The 14,084-nt window shown below is 41.7% G+C and overlaps 1 long non-coding RNA gene across 3 annotated transcripts in view; it reads right to left on the reverse strand.

Moving 5' to 3' along the window:
• The window catches only part of LOC140384831 (uncharacterized), a 292,259-nt gene extending 285,472 nt beyond the window's left edge, over positions 1–6,787 (reverse strand). For 2 of the 3 annotated variants that reach the window (XR_011933158.1, XR_011933159.1), the window contains exons 1-2: positions 6,694–6,787; positions 3,227–3,296 (exon numbers count right to left, since the gene is read on the reverse strand). This is a non-coding gene — a long non-coding RNA (uncharacterized lncRNA). Of the gene's footprint in view, positions 1–1,183; positions 2,706–3,226; positions 3,297–6,693 lie in introns of those variants that run through there. The other variant, XR_011933160.1, reaches the window with a different exon arrangement.
• Between the last annotated feature and the right edge of the window lie 7,297 nt (positions 6,788–14,084).

A 14,084-nucleotide genomic window follows, 5' to 3' on the forward strand; every position in this document is an offset into this window, starting at 1 on the left:
CATTCAGTGAGTGGGAAACAAGCCGGCACACGGAGAATAAATGTGGGGAAGTGTGGGGTTATTCACTTTGGTCGTAAGAATAGAAAAGCACAATATTTTTTTTTTGAAAGGTGTGAAACTTGTAAATGGTGATGGACTCGGATGTATTCACACAAAAAAATGCAGAAAAGTAGCATACAGGTACATTATTATGCCAAGTTGTAGTCCTGCAAACTTAATTGAATAATATGTGCCAGTCAAAGAGGAAAAGAAAATCAGGGTCTGTATTCCCTTGTAGACGAAGTTTGATCAGCAAGTAATGGCTATCAACCAAGAGCAGCACAGTGGACTGACATCTTGCTTGGGAATCAATTCTCAAAATCTGCCCTCACTGGAATCAATTGAAAAGGATTAAGTAAGACAGATTAACAACATTTTCATGAACTCCTTAACTCACTTATTTGGAGTCCTCTGCATTGTTCTGGCTGTATACCCACCTCAGTTTATATCAGAATTTACAAAAAACATACTGGAATCAAACACTATAAGCCTGCTTTTCATCTGGCCATAAAGATATATATATGATATTTTATGCATTTGCCTCTATTTATATTGACATATCTTTAATTATATTGTCTCTTCTTCTTAATAAATGGATTGTATGCATTCGTTATTTTCTGGGGAGTCACTATAAGATGTGACATCGCCAAGCATTCAAAAAAAAATGAGTTTTATACCTTTGTCAAGTCCAAACTTTTGTTGTGCAGTTTCCTATTATGCTGCCTTTCCTCATATTCAGAATACTGTGCAAGGTTTCAGCTCTGTTTGTGGCTTTATAGTTTCTTAGACACTTCTGTCACAAATGCACTTTTAATAGTCATTACCTCCTATAGAGATTCAATTTTGCAGTAGTAAAATGTATCTTTTTATTTGGGCTGTCAAGTAATGCCACCTATTTCAGTATGATTACAGTAACATTTGCCTATTAACTATCTAATGAAAGACGGGCTGCAAATGCTTTGTGAAGTGCTGCCGCCTGTGGCCACTCAGTCATTAACTTTCATTTATGTGCAAGGGAACTAAAACGGCAATTATACCAAAACGGCACAATACAATCTAAATCCCATTCACGCTCCCTACTCCTCTTCCAAAATGAGATCAACATTTGGTAGAAGAATTTTTGAAAGATTTACTAATATAAATCTCCTTCTTTAAACATCTTGGGAACTGGTTCTAAAATATTTAAAGCAAAAATAAATCCATGTAATAGTACACTAAATTCAGCACTCAAAAGGGAGCTGCATGGCAACGATACACCATTAATTTGTTTTATCACAAGGTATATTTATTTCTACTGTTGTATTGCATGATCTTTTCAAGCCGTTAGCTTCAAAAACCTAAATATTTTTAGACAAAAGAACAAATGCAATTCTACCTCACTTACTCCAAACATTATTTGAAAACATATTAAAGATAATTTACTGATTTTAACAGCAGGATTACTTTGTTGTCTTAAATTAAGTTCCAAAGATTTTTTAGACCAGTTTGTGAAAATAGGTACATAAAAATAAACTCGTTCCTAATTCTTGGAAAATCAACATTTAAATGATGAAACATCAGCACTTGGAAAATCAAAAAGACATTTATCTACCAGTGCGACATATCATTATCTACTGAAAATCCAAGATCGGAAGACAATATAAAATATTTTTTTCAATTTTTACCAGGTACAAATGCTTGTATCAGTTTCAAATGCAAAAGAATTTCAAATGACATGGTGCAAAAATATTTGCTGAATTTTCACCCATAGCTCAGAAAAACAAATCACAGCAACATATTTTACCAACTGTAACTTCAAAGTATTCGTAATTAATTTGCCTGGAAAGTCTCCCCAACATTCTAATGCAAAATGCACGCAGTTATCAAATCCAAAAGACTATTCAGTTCAACACTATACCCCTTCTTAACTGAAAAGATAGTTTAAACATGCAGCCATACACAACAATTTCTCATTGAGTGCCAAATTTAGTACATAGTGATACAAAAGCTGAGATTATCCCCCTCTGTTAAATACTTAGAAATCAAAAACCAAACTGAGCAAGAAACTAGTATAAGATTATGATAACAGGATCATGTTCAGTTATAAAAACAAGTGTCCAAACTTCTCTCATGTCACTTTCTTTACAGGGCCTCTCCCAGGCAGTGAAAGGACTCATTTGAATGTGTGTAGTAGCTCATTTTGAAACCATCCCTTTGAACTGGATTCATGGGGTATTTGCATAAGAAGATTTCAGTGAGGAGAATGAGCTGGTACTGCATCTGGTCATTAATATGCTTGGTAATTCTGCATATTGTAAACTCACTGATGCATCACTAAAGACTCAAATTCAAGGACAGCGATCCCAATGCTATTGTTTAATGATTTTTTTTCTGTAAGGACTGAATTTTCTTAAAGTGTTTACTTGGTGAGCACAGTAAGTACAAATTACATACTCATATGAAAACCATGACTTAGAGCTTGCTGGATATAAATTAAACATGAACTAAGAGGCAATGAGCATGATTTAATATATGTTAGCACTGGTGGTAATTGCTTAGTGCCTGCGACTCCAGTGCAAATGAATATTTGCATTCAAAAATATCCTGAATATAATGTAATGTTCTCTCTTTATGGTACATCTAATAGCTTGTGGTTCACTTCTGTTGTGGAGTGTGACTTTCCAATGCTGTAACAAAAAGAAAATGTTATTCTGCTATTAAAGTTTCTTAATGCTGTCAAAATAAGACTAAGAAGTTAATGGAATAACCCAGGAGCTTTGCCTCTAACTTTCAGTATAGAAATAATTCCTGATTTATGTAACGTCTGTGAGCATTATGTATGTGTTTTTTGCTTAAAGTGTTGAAACGCTTATTATTTTAAAAAGTACAGTGAGGCTAAGAGGTGCAGTGGCTCCTTAATTTGCAAGTCTTATCTCAGATTGTTCCTCTCCAACAATGTTCCATTATTGATTTATGTCAGAAGTCGCACAAAAATATTACATGCCCTAGGCACTCCTCCACTTTGCAACGGTATCAAATATAAAGTGAAGTTCAGGGTTCCAGCGTAATCAGACGTGCATTCTACCTTAAGGTGACACAGGCGCTCTTTCAGATCTTAAATTTTAGTTGATGCACAATGTTACATGCCATTTATTTGACAACAGGGCCTCAATAAGCATTTTAGAACATACAAATTTCTCATACTTACAAACTGATTTATGTTATGCTGCAGACAATTCATCCCGTGAATGTGAAGTGATCCCAATAGGACAGGTCACCTAAGTGGGTAAAAAGTGTTTTATTTTGGTAAAGCAAGGTAGAGGGGGAAAATATATTAGTTTCAAAAGTTATGAGAAATAAATTCAAAATAAATACGCATGGCAGTGAATGCTTTTTATTGCCCTATTTTGTTTGGACCATTAGATTGTGTCTTTGCACTAAAGTATTGTCACAGGCCCCATCAAGCCATCCAATCTGAGGGCAGAGTATTCTTTTTTTCTCACTCTACAACCCTCAGAGAAGACATCAAAGAACACAGAGATGTGCTCTTTGTTTTGTTTGGTTCCTGACTCTCAACATGTGGTTTCGTGGGTCTGAACATCGGCACCTTTTAACCTATTCTGTTCAGCTTAGCCATCAGCTTCAATTGAGCATTAGTGAAACTATAGTAACCAATAATCTCCCCATAGCTGAATAGAAACTATGTATCTTGTCACACAAAAACTGTCCGAACATCACGGTCCCAGACAAGTTTCTTTACAGGCACTTGGCTCCCTTCATCGAAGCCCAGCCTGCTTCATTGAAAATGTGTCAAAACCCTTTGCCTTCTGCAATGCTATCTGCGTTAATGGTAATTTATATTTAACAAACACGACGTTGTTCCCTGCAAGACACAGGCATCTGATTATCTATCACAAATGTTTTCATCAAGTCACAAATGGAGGCTTTAGTAAGGGTGAGAAAAAGGCAGAAAGCCTGCAGGAGAGCGTCCGAGCCACTGGAAGCTTCCGAGAGAAAAAACACAATTTTTTTTCCCTGCATGTGTTTGTCACGATCAACCACAGTGCCATGAGCAGCAGGATGCTGCCAACTGCTTTAACAACCCTGGTTTCATTAAGAGGAGCAAACAGTGCACAGTGATTCTGGATTGCAGCACACAGCCAGCAAGATGCAGGCTTCTCCCTGAGCCTGGCTGGATCTGAGGGCTCATCACACCAATGAGTAATTAAACCAGCGCTTCTACAGCAACTGTCATTTTCCATTTTGGGGCTTCTGCTGAAACAGTGTGGCAGCAAGTGCCTGAATGTTGACCTGACATAATTTGGCAACTGCCAGGCGTCTGCTCCTGGCAGTTTGGCATATTTGGTCATTTAGTAGGTCCTTGTGAAGATCAAAAGGGTTAAGATTTTTTCTCTTAAACAGCAGGGAAAAGAACATCAAAAAGGTGTAAATTTCATTTCCCCAGTTTTGATTAAGTCAAGCATGAAATGAAATGTAATACTCTCAAGTGGCAAGGGTTTACACTATTGATGTTGTTACTTCTGCTTCAGGAAGCCCAATCAGCCGACAGCAAGTTGAACAAGCTAACTGAGAGTTTAGGGTGGCCAGATGGAGGATTTTACCATGTCTGAAAAGAAAGCTTAGTGCTCCCTTCTTCAAGCCAAGTCAATGCCAACTGTGTGAAATCCTGCCCCTACTACACTCTGCTTTTCATAGCTGGTGGCTAGCACCATACGTGTCTGATAAAATCCCACAAGGAAAAAATAAAAAGGGCTGAATAAATACTTTTTTTTTTGTGTTTAGTGTTATTCCAGGAGGCAGGGTTTAAATAATCTCCTGCAAGAATAACAGGTGGAGTCGGGATTGTGAATTAATCTATACTGTTTTATTGTTGATTTGTTACCGTCCTTTGACCTCATCAGATTTAAAAACATTTAAAGTGATGTGCAAATAATGAAAGAGGTTGAAGGGCTAATGCATATAATAGTGTTTAACTTTAAATTTGCTGAATAAAACTCAGATTGTCGCAAGTTGGGCAATAAGTGATGAACAATTGCAATAATCTTGTAACTGAAGGGTCTTATGTTTTTGTAACAAACTTCCTTTAAAATTTCCAACAGATTTTCTTTATATGGGCTCATTTGGACCACTTGTTCCCACTCTTGCGTTCTTAAATCTTATGCTGCCACCACTATAGAGTTGGAAGCAGAATAGAGTGGCTTTTGTAAAGACTTAATAGAATCTTTAACGCTTCTAACAATCCACTCCCATTGAGTTGCATTAAGTAGATATTATGGTGGGACAAAGAGCTAAATAGCTCAACATCAACCTCATTAGGCATGCAGGCAGGCCTTGAACCATTTCATGCTGAAGCCTATTGTTAGTGCACACACCAGGTGAGCTTTAAATTGCAAATGATACCCTGAAAAGGCAAGAGAAGTGTTGGAGAATAGGCCTTGCAAAAGGAAAATGGTTGCAGAACAGAAGAAAATGAAAGCCATTGTTAAAACTGCTCTGACCGTGGCAAATGCAATACATCATGGCATGAAGAAACTGAATGCCGCACTTGGGACTTCTTGCATTTTTGTGACTGTAGTTCACTTTACTGTGTGAAATAAACTAAAGATAGAATCTAAAAATAAACATAGCAGTCATTGAAATCAACTCTAAACAAAACAAAATAGCCAAATAGAGATAGCAAAACAATAATCCACTGAACAGTATTATATGTAAGGGTCTTTTCATGTCATCAATTTGAAATGCTGAAGATTACCTCTCCTGAAATAAATATATTTATGCATGTATACCAAGCCTAATCGCTTCTCAGATCAACATATTAATAAAATGGTCTCTGAAGTATTGCTTGTAACTGCAAAGTGTTTTAGTAACTGACATTAAGATGCTGAGCCACTGAAAACATATTCCCAGGCAGAGCCCTTCTCTGTCACCTTAGCGGATGAATAATTGTGCCTTTGCATATTCCTTGTCATAAATGGCAGGAATGAAGGGACCCGGAGGAATGCACTGGCAAGATTGGTGCCATACAAGCAAAGTAAATTAAAACAAGGATTATACTAAACATGATTGGGGATGACAAGCAGGGCAGTGGTAGCCACATCATGTCGCTTTTTGCCCATATGCTCTTTACAAGGTCCGTATTTGTTGCTCTTAATATAGTTTGCTTCAGTAAAAAGTGTCTGAAGAACAAAAATGCTGGACCCTCTTGCCTGAAGGTTTTGTGCACTTGCTAACCTTTGGTTAGGCACATGAAAAAAGATGGTTGATGATCTTTGATTCCAAATGCACATTAGTCATTCCGGTAGTGCCCGGAAAACAGTTTGAATTACACTTAACCATCAGGCTTTATTTGGCCAATCTTGACTTCTCGTGGTTAAATGAATTTTGCTGACAGAAATAAATGAGGCTCATCTGTAAATTATTTGGGAGGGATTGAAATAATCACTTGATAACCAGCACTAATGAAGAGCTTCTTTTAAAGGCCTCTTGAAAAACAACCACTGCTCCTTATCAGAGACATTATAATCAAATCAACATTTATTTCCTTGCAACACTGATCTTTCGGCACTTCCACTGGCCCATATCAAACTTTCCGGATGCAGCCTATTAGATCAATAGCCATATTAAAGACACCATCATTAGAAAAACAAGACTTACCCCCTTTGTTTACGTGATTTGTTTGAGGGAGATACTGCACTTCAGCCACAGTTGTCCATCAGGGAGTATCATTGGATGTCAGAAGAATTCAACTGGGGTGGAGCAAACACAAAGGAAATTTCTATGAAAATAAGCACATTCTCATGGAAAAGGCCTAATCTTACTCGCAGAAAATATTTATATCAATGCACTTTTAGATCCTGTTGCCCACAACCTACAGACAGAACTGGTGTTTAAAATAGGCATATCAAATGAAGTAACTGGAAGTGACAGTGTTTCAGTCTGCACAAATTCCTGTAAAATAAACTGAGGTCCGCCCTCTGACTTGTAAAAAATCTGTTTGGATATGTGGATGGGTTGGCTGTGATCCTTTTTCCTAATTTCCTTTCATTCCTGTGGGGGTTTTCTTTAATCTAGTCTGCTGCATTCTCACCTCCAGCCTGATCCTCCCAGGACTGCTATATGATCGCAGTGGATCATTATCCCCCCAAGCACAGGGGTTTTCCCTTCATTAATTTCTCTAAGAAGATTACAAAGTACATGTTTGTTGTTGTTTACGCATCTGATTTCCCTAAGCACTTTGTTTTTCCAACTGGTTTACACTTTAATGCCCTTGATTGAATTTCAACGACAAAGGATCAACTTCACTCACTCGTGCTCCTGGACGAGTTGGGAACAGCTTCATATATATCATAGAAAATTGACTGTGATTCCTGAGGGAGTGCTCAAAGAACAATATCCCATTTATTCTTAAACTGAGACTGGGCCATAATCATGGAGTCAGGGGGAAAAAACTCATTCACTCTGAACCTTCAAGACTGTTTCTTTGCTGTATCCAGACCAATCAGATAACGGCAAACTTCAGAGACCGCATAGAACATAGAACATTACAGCGCAGTACAGGCCCTTGATGTTGCGCCAACCTGTGAAACCACTCTAAAGCCCATCTACACTATTCCCTTATCATCCATATGTCTATCCAATGAGTAGGGAGTCAATCTCGCGATTGAGCCATGGCTTCCGGTTGGAGAACGTACGTACTGCTTTCTGTGGCACTCAGTCATCCACGGTATATTGCCTATTATCATTCGTAACGATAGCTCTCTCTTCAAGTCTCCAATATTGTTGCATAAAATTTGCAGAGCAGGATCACTCACTATTATGGATAGAGTATTTTAAATAATTGGTGGTGGCAGTGGTAGGGGTAGGATGGGGTTTGTCAAAAGAAATCCAACTCTCAACATTTTTTGTATTAACATTCAGTGGGCATCCCAAACATACCAGACCTCCAACTTTTTCCAATCAATGATCCCAACCCCTCCCCCAGTTTATTCCACCTCCCCCCACCCCCTACCCCACCGCTCCCAACTGTTGCTGAGAAACAGTTTCATGGACATCTGCAGCTCTCCCATATCTCGCCCAAATGGTCATTCTTCGTATGTGAGTGTTGGCAGGCAGTTTCACCATAAAGGCTTTAAACTGATGGTGACACATGGATACTTTCCATTAGAGGTCACTCAACCGCGATCAGATGAGAGAGTTTTGATTGACTGTTCACCTTGCTGAGCAGGTGACACCAAGGCCAAGTGCAGCATCCAAACCACCACTCAATCCCAGTTCAGTTTGCCCATTGCAACCCAGGAATTAAGCCTTGGACCCTCCTTGCCTTAAAATCACACCAGGCAATGCTTTGGCCCACTCGGTTGCTGACAGAGACTGGACCACATAATTTGAAATGTAACAATCCCAATAACTATGTTTCTGACTCAACTACATGGACTCTCCCATGGTTTTGGAATAATGTTAACAAGCTGGCAAAACAGTTGTCAGTCATAAAGTTTGCTTTTTCAACCAAGAAAGAATCAAAATAACAGTCATGAATATTTTGCTGACTTCTTTGTGCAGCTGTTTGAGCTGCTGAGTCTTACAGACTGGGCAGGTCATAGGTTTGATTCTCTGTTTATGTTGAATGAGCTCTCTTCAGCCAGAGTGGCGGCAGACAACAAGACAACTGGCCTCAACACTTGTCACTAGGGCAGAGAACATTAGCCAGCACTCCTCGTCTTTATCAACATTCTTTGAAGTCTGTTGTAAGTGCCTGTGCCTAGGTAGCAAATTAAAAGTATGATGCCGCTGTGGTGGAAAAGCCCACTAACACTCATGGATCCAGGCTCACCCATTGTGATGTAATGTGCGGACAAAGTTTGTACTGTTTGAGACAGACCTTAAATTGAAAAAGGAAGCTGAAAAGGGAAACAGGGAAAGGAAACTGACTCCTCTCCCCCGCCCCCCCCCCCAACCCCTCCCCCCCGCCCCCCCACCCCCACCCCCACCCTAATTTTAAGGAAATTAAAACTGAAATTGCGATTGGAAACTAAAACTTCGAAGGAGCTGAAACTGATTGAAAGATATAAAAGGACGCAGGTTAATCCAAGCCCAGTGGAAGTTGATGAATCCAATGGTACAGTGCAGAGAAGCAGAAGGCGATAAAGGATAGATGCAGAAGCCGAGAATAAGCAAATACACAGTTGCCGCAGCTCTTTCTATTGCTTGAAGCTAACATTGGTGGATCTGTGCCACCCAGACTGAGTTGAGGGGGTTCTGCAGACATGTACTAATTTGATGAAGACTGTGCCAGTGGAACTTGGGTTGGTTGTGCGTTGCTCTAGCTGGGGGTCAGGCTAGCTCCGAGAAGGAAAGAAGCTGAAATACTCCGTAAGGAAGAGAGAATGCTGAGATTTTTGTGACTGAGTTTGATGACAGTTGAGCCAATTCATTAGATCTGCCAAAGTTGGATCTGCCATTTAATGTGTAATGTATAGTTTATAATCAACCACAGTTTGCATGAATTCATGTTTAACTTATGGTGATTCTGGGTTTTAGAGCATGGTTGGTTCCTGTTTTATCATAGAATCCCTACAGTACAGGAGGAGGTAGTTTGGCCCATCGAATCTGCACGGAACTTCCAAAAGAGCACTCTACCTAGGACCACTTGCCCGCCCTATCCCCGTATCCCCTCCTAACCTGCATATGTTCGGACTGTGGGAGAAAACCGGAGCACCTGGAGGAAACCCATGCAGATAAAGGGAGAATGTGCAAACTCCACACACTCAACCAACATGAGAATTGAACCCGGGTCCCTGGCACTGTAAGGCAGTAGTGTTAACTGCTGTACAAGTTTTAAACCACGGAATGTTGTGGCATTATTATTTTAGTAAATAACTAAGATTTTAGATTTCTTTTTTTTTAAATGTTACTTGTCTTCAATATGGTAACAGCTTGTAAAGAGGCCAGTTGTGGAAAGCACTGGTGGGCTGAGGGTTCCTGGAGATTCATACCCTAAAATTATTTTACCCACAGAGGGGTGGAAAAGAGAAACAGGGATAGAAGATGTTGCTACTATAGGTGCTCATTGTAAATGTCGTACCAAGCTAAAAGTTGCTATTTTAAAAAAGAAAGATTTCTAGCTCTGAAAGAGTTACTCCAGGCACACAGGCAAGAACACGATGGCAGCTTCGCTGAACCCAGAGCGTACAAAGGCCCGGATTTTTGTAGAGTCATGAAGATTCTGTGCATTATGCAAAATGGCACAGGGATCCTGGATCTGGGAGTTTCACCCCATTTCTGGCAAATCCTGGTAGGAAAAAGGGAACAGGATGTGATTAACACATGGGGGATATCTGGGTCCATAAAGACCATTTGAACTTAGTGCTGAGTTCATACAGGCCCCAATTTTGCTTGAGAGAGATCGGGGGCAGGATTCGCCGAGCCTGCGCCGGGTCAGAGAATCCCAGAGGAGACACGCAAATCCCGCAATGTCGCTCCGACGCCGGGACACTATTCTCCGGGGAGCGGAGAATTGCCGCCATTGGCGCCGGTCTCTACACGGCCCCCCTGGCGATTCTCGGCACGGGATGGGCCGAGCGGCTGTACAAAAAAACCTGAGTCCCGCTGGCGCCGTTCTAACCTGGTCTTACCCGGCGGGACCTCGGCATGAATGGATCCGGGGGCGGCCTAGTGGGGGGGGGGGTCTGACCCCGGTCCGCTGTGGCCTGGCTCGTGATCGGGGCCTACCGATCGGCGGGCCAGCCTCTTGGGCCAGGGCCTCTTTTGTTCTGTGCTGGCCCCAGTAGCCCTACGCCATGTTGCTTTGGGGCCGGCGCAGAGAAGGGAGCCACCGTGCATGCGCGGCAATCGCGTAGGTCCCACTGCGCAAATGCGCATTGGAGCCGCCCCCATTGTGCATGCACAGACCCGCGGTGCCCATCTGATGCCAGGATCGGCAGCTGGAGCAGTGTGGGTCGCTCCAGTGCCATGCTGGCCCCTGTAGGGGTCAGAATCGCTGCTCCTGAGGCCATGTTGACCCCGTCGGGAAACACAACGGCGTTCACGATGGCGTCAACACCTAGTCTCAGGATCAGAGAATCCCGCCAACGGTTCAGTCTGTGACTTATATCATTTTTTAGAGTAGATGTGAATGTTCGAAAAAGGTCAGTGGAACTGTCAAGCTCTCAAGTTGTTTACATCCACTGCCCTTTAAACTTTAAAAAAAAAGTCTGAATTGAAAAAAAATGATGCCCACAGATTTAATAGCAGTTTGTTCACATAACCCACCATTGTAGTATTTTTACTGCTTGACTGCTTACACAACCTCCCACAGTGTGTGGCTGTAAATTCATAACTGATTGATATATTCAAGAGGGTATTAAAGAATGAGCTGTTTTTCATGTGGGGTTTTGAATATAAATGTTTGTTTTATAAGGGATTAAGTGCTTGAGGGAATTTAGATTTTTTTTTTTTGAATGTGCTTTTATCAGTGAGAGTTAAAAAATATATATATATTGAAGTCTGTAATAGATACTTAAGAGCTTTACTTTTTTCATCTCAGCATAGCTCCCAGATCACCAAGGTGGGTCTTGTAAGCAGCCCGACTCAGCACTCAAGAAGCCACTATGGCTGCCTCCAGTCTCTGGGGGTGATGAGCGCAACCTCAGCATGCACCCAACACCCCCAGAACAAAGATCCTGCTATTTGGAGCACTTTTCCACAGGAAGGCGCAGCAAGCTGGGTAATTTCCCGACTCTACTCATCCACCTCAGGAGCAAACATCATGGGTGCATTTCCCACAATATTCCATCCACAGATTTCATTGTGAACTCACAGCATATTTGTCGAAACTTAGATGTGCTTGATATGAAACAAATATAACCGCTCCCAAGAGTCTATTCTAGCCCATATGTTTGGAAATTCCCTCCATTAATCTCTCTTCCTTCATATTTCTTTCTCCTCCTTTAAGACCCTCCTTAAAACCTGCCTCTTGGTGCAAGCTTTTAATCACCCAATCTAATTGCTTCTTCTTTGCTTAAGAGTCAGTTGTTCATCCCTCTTCTGTGAAGAGTCTTGCTTTTCCATGGCCATGAATCAACCACAAAATTTCTAAGTGTCATTCTGGGTGAGTTTGGCAGGATGTTTCCTGCCGGCTTTCTGGGTGAGATCCACAGCTGTATTCAACCACACTTAAGTCATTTTTTGGGGCCTTGGGGAGTCACTCCCTGGCCAAGCCCATACTACAAGCTTTTTCAACACTGGGGAGCTGAACTCACCAGTGAGACCAGCTCCTCAGAAATAATAATAATAACAATCTTTTATTGTCACAAGTTGGCTTACATTAACACTGCAATGAAGTTACTGTGAAAAACCCCTAGTTGCCACATTCCGACGCCTGTTCGGCTACACAGAGGGAGAATTCAGAATTCTCCTACAGAGAATTGAACCCGCGCTGCTGGGCTTGTTCTGCATTACAAACCAGCTGTCTAGCCCACTGAGCTAAACCAGCCCTGCTCGAGCTGCCATTTTGAAAGGGTGCCCCAATATCTAAGTGAGCTTGAGGATCCCCCATACACCACCCCCAACCATGGGCAATGTCACCCCTGCACAAACGGGCTTTTCCCAACCCCCCCCCCCCTCCCAAAGTGAGGAAACCCCGTTGTGGTGTCACAACGGGGCCCTTTTTCAGGCCTCAAAAAAAAAAACTTTTGGAACACACCCTTTCAGGACCCCCACCCTTTATGAGGCCCCTTCAAGCCTGCCCTTCACCCCCTCACCTTTCATAGTCCCCCTCAACCCCTCTTTCATGAACATGGCCCCCCTCAGGCCCAGACCTTTTGAAGTGGCACCCTGGCACTATCACCTGGGCACCCTGACAGTACCCCTGCCAGCGCCACCTGGACACCGTGGCAGTGCCAGGGTGGCCATGCCGAGATGCCAGGCTGGCACTGGCAAGGTGCCCAATTGCCAGTGAGCGTGCCAGGAGGCCCCCCCTCTGCACTGTCCCTGGCCACTGAGGGGTATACAATGCCACCCCCCACCCCTTGCCATTACGCCTTGTCCAATTTGTGTGGACCAGTACTAAACACCTGGTCCAGGCCTCACTGGGGAGGTCATTAGTTCCCGTGAGTCCAGAGAATCCAGGGCATACATATTTAAATGAGTGTAATGGCTCATTTAAAGATGTATATCAAGATCTCACCCAGCAAGCGCGATATCGAGATCGTGACCTCTTGCGAGGTTCAGATGAATCTCGTGTGATGTCTCGTGAGGTTCGGATGAATCTCAAGCTTTGCAAATCACGCGAGAGGTCTCTTGCGAAATTCAAGGGCCTCGTCACGTCACCACGTCGGGCGCATCGAGGTGGTAAATCATGCCTTATATTAAAGGCACAAACTTAGACACACTGTTAATGTTATGTAATATTTTGGAAAGTTTATTTTAAAAGATAGCCTGCCTCGCAATTGAACATTCAAACCAAGATGCATTGCTTTCCACAGTGTATCCTATCACTAACACATTAACAGTCCTATAATTATATTTTAATGAGTGTTGTTACAAACATTCATTGGCAAGCACTTAAGTATATTCTTGTGACCTTGCGTTAGGTCCAACGATAGCTTGGGTCCTATTTTGAATACAGTCACATTTACCATTTACCTTCCAGTTAATTCTTTATCAAGTGACTCAGACATAGTATGAATTTCTAGCCTTGTGATTTGAAATTAGTAAGATAAAACTGATTTATTTTCTGGAAAGATAGAGACATTGGGAATTTCGATCCTTATCATGAAACATCAATATTCACCACTGTAGAAGGAAGGGCCATGGGTTGAAATCTTAACTCGTTATACAGAAATGGGAAAATTAGAGGGAGAGTGATCAGCATGTAGCTATTATAGATCTCTTAGAGGTTACTCAAAGAGTGGCATTGGTGAAAGTTTGCGAACAGGTTCACTGGCCACTCTCTTTGCTATGGTTGTTCGAGTTCCATGCAAGACCCAAGCAACAACAGGCTTGAGATAGCTTTAAAAACTGTTGGTTAGTGTACTTCTATATATTTT

This window comes from Scyliorhinus torazame, chromosome 10, assembly GCF_047496885.1.
Source record: "Scyliorhinus torazame isolate Kashiwa2021f chromosome 10, sScyTor2.1, whole genome shotgun sequence".
NCBI classification, from domain to species: Eukaryota; Metazoa; Chordata; class Chondrichthyes; order Carcharhiniformes; family Scyliorhinidae; genus Scyliorhinus; species Scyliorhinus torazame.